The sequence below is a fragment of the Gavialis gangeticus genome, unplaced genomic scaffold, assembly GCF_001723915.1.
Source record: "Gavialis gangeticus isolate Ggan-Ray unplaced genomic scaffold, GavGan_comp1, whole genome shotgun sequence".
NCBI classification, from domain to species: Eukaryota; Metazoa; Chordata; order Crocodylia; family Gavialidae; genus Gavialis; species Gavialis gangeticus.
The window spans coordinates 27028155-27033359 of record NW_017728992.1 but is presented as its reverse complement, the minus strand read 5'-3'; the positions used below and the strand labels follow the sequence as shown (position 1 = coordinate 27033359).

General features: G+C 45.3%; 1 long non-coding RNA gene across 1 annotated transcript in view; it reads left to right on the top strand.

Annotated features, from left to right (window-relative positions):
• The first annotated feature begins 4096 nt into the window (after positions 1–4096).
• LOC109299278 overlaps positions 4097–5205 on the top strand; it is a 5984-nt gene continuing 4875 nt past the window's right edge. The window contains exon 1 of the long non-coding RNA XR_002097809.1: positions 4097–4203. This is a non-coding gene — a long non-coding RNA (uncharacterized LOC109299278). The remainder of the gene's footprint in view (positions 4204–5205) is intronic.

Below are 5205 nucleotides of genomic sequence, written 5' to 3'. Positions count from 1 at the left end.
ATTGGACCCTGACCAGGGATTACTTGGTGAGACCCACCCCATGCCTTGGAGAAGTCCCAGAGGGGTTAGACTTAGACTAATTAAATACAGACATGGCTAAGGACTTGCCCTCAGGTAGAGGGTTGGCACAATCATTGAGAAATCTGGGGGGACTTTGTTTGCTTAGCTGGACTATTAATGAAAGATGCCCAGGCCAGTTGACTTTGCTGAAGAATATTTTTCTTTATTATTTTATTCTGTTCCTATTGGCCTTCTTTGATTTTGCCAAGCAGCCCAGACTGTAGGGAACTAATGCTGTTAGAGCCTTAATTTATTTTAAAAGACTGGGATCCTTGGTCTTAATGAGCCCCAGGACTGGGAAACCCATCTAATTTAATTTCTAGAAGTTTTGCTTAGCAGTCATAGATAAATGCTGTTACTTTGGGAGTAAGCAGTACAGTCCATTTGACCTGGCTCAAAGATAGCCCCAAGCCAACGGGCAATGAAGCCAGAATGCAGGTTGACTTCAGACATAGACACTGACCATCATAATTCCATACAGTTGGAATGTGAATGGGGTGAGGGACTGGCCTGATGGACCCCAGAAGGCAAACGCTTACCTGGTAGACCACCTCCTGACTTAGGATCATTCAACATCAAGACATGGCAGGAGAGATGTGGGCAATCTAGGTTGACCATTCAGACCAAGAGGGTCCAGTATCCTCAAGGCGCACACCCATAGGACATATGGCCACCGATGGCTAGGGCCATACACTGTGACAAAGCATAATAGCACATATAATCTAAGTTTTGTGTTTCATTCTGAAAATCAGGCACACATTTCTTTATGCACAAAGAAATCTGAAAATATGCCTTATTATCATAGGTATAGTTCCCAGAATAATTAAAATGGCCAGTTTTGTTCCTACATATTTTAAATATTTTAAAATGCCGTGTATATTCCCAGATGTTTAAAAATACTAGTTCTGTTCTCTTGCTGACTTAAACCAGGAAAAATATTTTTCTAGTCTTTAAATTAAAATACTGTATATTCACTGTGCCTGCAAATAGGGAAAAATTAAATCTACTTAGGACCACGTGCAAATCAATAACACAGTGGGGGCATCTATATGTGTGACTATATGAACAAATAAACTCTAGAGCATATTGCCCTGGAGTTTACTTATGTGCAGGTTGTGGAGCCTGGTCAGAGCAACCCAGGCTGGCAGGGCACCTGGAGGTCAGTCTGTGGGCAGCCAAAGGCTTCTCCAACCAGGCTTCATGTCTCTACATCAAAGATTAGCTCACCTCCCTGCAGATTGAGTTTCCAAACCAGGAAGGGCATCTTGAGACCTTCTGGGTCAAGATACAAGAAGAACATGGGGACAGTGACTTATGTGTAGGAGTCTATTAGAGAACTCCCCCCTAAGAGGAAGACCTAGATTGGGGATTCAATAGGGAACTAGTTGAAGCCGCGTGCTCCCAAAGCATGATCCTCTTGGGGTGCTTCAACTTGCCTGACATCTCTTGGGATGAACACATAGCCAAATCTGACAGGTCATGTAGCTTTCTGATGTGCATTGATGGCCTCTACCTAACCCCAGAGGACTATGGGGTGACTAGGGGAGAGGCATTGCTTGATCTGGTCCTGGCCAAAGGAGAGGACCTGGTGCAGATTGAGGGAAAGTTTGGTGAAAGCAACCACGAATTGGTCACTTTCTTAGTTCACTGAAGCACAAGAAAACCCCTCAGTAAAACAGAAGTACTTAACTTTGTGATGACTGACTTTTGCAAACTGGGAGAATTGGTCAGTCAGGCAATTAGAGGCCATACCCCACCCCCCAGAAAAGGGAGTACACAAGGAATGATCATCTCTCAAAAACAATCCTTGAAGCACAGGGCAAAGCCATACCATCTTGCAAGAAATAAAGTCAATGGGCAAGGAAGCACCCATGGCTGAATGAGGAACTGTTGGACCTCATTAAGCTCAAAAGAGTAGCCTACACCAGCTGAAAAACAGGAAGCATTACCAAAGAGGATTTCTCTGCACTCACCCACACCTGTAGAGAGCAGTCGAGAAAATCCAAGGCACAAACCAAATTTAGGCTAGCTACAGGAATCAAGGACAACAAAAAGTCCTTCTTCAGATATGTGGGAAATTGGAAAAAGAACAGGGAAAGCATTGGGCCCCTGAGAGATTCACAAGTCCACGGGTCTAGACGGAATGCACCCAAGAGTCTTGAAAGCGCTGACAAACATTATTGCACCCCCCTTGGCAGATATATTTGAAAAATCATGGAACTCTGGAGAGGTTGACTGGATAAGAGCCAATGCCGCCCCTATTTACAAGAAAGGGAGGAGGAATGAACTATAGACCAATCAGTCTGACATCCATCCTTGGAAAAATCCTGGAGAAAATTGTCAAGGGATCCATCAATGCCAGACTAATGGAAGGGAAGCTTCCAAATACCAGCGAACCCGGCTTTGTGACTGGCAGGTCTTGCCTGACCAACCTCATGTTCTTCTATGACCAAGTTCCCTGGACAAGGAAGATGATGTGGATGTCATATATCTGGGCTTCAGGAAGGCCTTTGACTTAGTTCTCTATGATGTCCTCATGGTAAACTGGGGAACTGTGGCCTTGATCATTATATGGTCCAATGGCTAGGCAACTGGTTAAGGGGTTGTACCCAAAGAGTGCTAGTTGAAGGGAGCAAATCAATGTGGCTCAGGGTGACCAGTGGAGTCCCCCAGGGCTGGGTACTTGGGCCAGTACGCTTTAACATCTTCATTAATGATCTGGATTCAGGAGTCAGATATGAACTGGCCAAGTTCACAGATGTTACCAACTTATGGGGGAGCGTGGTCACACCGCAGGACTGGCTAGGGATACAAGCCAACTTCAACATGCTTTCAAGGTGGGCTGACCAAAACCTGATTGTCTTCAATGCGTAGAAGTTCAAGGTGCTGCACATTGTTAGGAAGAATCCTCAGCATACTTACAGGCTCGGCAGTGCTATGCTCGCTAGTAACATGACCAAAAGGGACTTGGGGATCTTGATGGACCACAAAATGAATATGAGCTACCAATGTGATGCTGTGGCTGGCAAAGCTAACCAAACTCTGGCATGCATCCACCGATGCGTGTCAAGCAAAACCAGGAAAGTCATCCTCCCACTTTACTTGGCCCTGCAGCTGGAGTATTGTGTCCAGTATTAGGTCCCCCACTTCAGGAAGGATGTGGAGAAGACTGAAAGTGAAGAGGAGAGCCATGCATATGATCCAAGGCCTGGAGGGAAGGCCATATGAGGAGAGGCAGAGGGACTTGGGACTCTTCAGTCTGGAGAAGAGAAGGTTCGGGGGGGACTTGGTGGTAGCCTACAATTACATAAGAGATGGTGTATCATGACCTGGGAGAACACCTGTTTATCAGAGTACAGGGATAAAAAGGTCTAACGGCCATAAACTTCAGGAAGGCCTATTTAGGGTCAACATAAGAAAAATGTTCTTTACAGTGCGTGTCCAGGGTCTGGAACAAACTCCCTCCAGAGGTGGTGCAAGCACCTCATTTGAACTCCTTCAAAAAACAGGTGTCTATATTTCTTGCTGGGGTCACTTGATCCCAGCTGACTTCCTACCTATGGTGTTTGGAGGGCGGGGCTGGAACCAATGATCTCATGAGGTCCCTTCCAGCCCCTAATGTCTATGAAATCTATGTGCTACAGAGGGGCTGGCTGAGGCATGAGGGTGCTTCACCATGGAGCCAACATGTTTCCCCTGCACTGAAGCGCTTTTGTGCCCAACCAGCCAGGGAATCATCTACATGTGCATTGTACAGCTTATTAGTTTCTACCCTGCTGTGAAGTTTCTTAGTTTTATACTCCCTAATAGAGGCACACATGGTTTCATAATTGGTAGGGTCAGAAGGGACCTGAGCATAGCATCAAGTCTGACTCCCTGCCATGGGTAGGAAAGAATCCTGGGGTCAAATGACCCCGGCAAAGTGTCTATCTGGCCTCCTTTTAAAGACCCCCAGGGTAGCAGCGAGTACCACTTCCCTTGGAAGTTGGTTCCAGATCCTGGCTGCCCTGACTGTGAAGTAGTTCCTCCTGATATCTAGCCTGAATCTACTCTCTGACAATTTATGGCCGTTATTCCTTGTTACTCCCAGTAGTGCTCACGGCAACAAGGACTCTTCCATTGCCTTCTGGTCTCCCTTGGCCAGTTTATAATGTAGACACCAAGATGGTTACTGAACAGTTAATTAGTCAACTGCATAGTAAACGTTTTGTGTAGATGTGCCCAGTATATATTTAAAGTTTTATGTCATAAGAAATTTTTTTAAATCAATTACAGTCCTTGAAAACAAATTATGCACATATGTGACACTAATATACTTTTTACTGACACTATCAAACTTCAGTTACATTGATTGCTTTCATAAATGGCAGTCAGGTTGATAGCTTCTAGAAAGTAATAGTACACAATATGTCTATACATACTTTTATGCTGGCTTAAATTTACTGCACAGTAAGTGGGAATAGGCCAGTGTCTATACGTGGAGGCATTAAAGCACATTAACGCTGCCTGTGGTTGCACTTATGACTAAAGTTAGTCCCAAATCAGTCCACACACACCGTGTTACTACACAGTAAGGTGTCTACACATGTGTAACTGTGCAGTAACTAATAGGGCACAAATTTGATACCTGCATGATCCAGGTATCAAATTTATACTCAAGTCAGCATAAATCACCATATTTACTGCACAGTATGGGTGTGCACATGTAGACGTGCATCCATACTGTGCAGTGATTTCAGTTACTGCGCAATGAGTGTGCATGTATATATGTGCCCACCGGGCAGGTCTACACATGCAGTTAATGCTCAGAAAGCTTGCTACACAGTTTCATAGTTTCTAGGGTCGGAAGGGACCTGAGTAGATCATCTAGTCCGACCCCCTGCCATGGCAGGAAAGAGTACCGGGGTCAAACAACCCCAGCAAGGTGTTCATCTAACCTCCTCTTAAAGACCCCTAGGGTAGGAGCAAGTACCACTTCTCTTGGAAGTTAGTTCCAGATCCTAGCCACCCTGACAGTGAAGTAGCGCCTCCTGATATCTAGTCTAAATCTATCTTCTGCCAGCTTGTGACTGTTATTCCTGGTCACTCCTAGCAGTGCTCAGGGGAACAGGGACTTCCCCAGTGCCTGCTGATCCCCCCTGACTA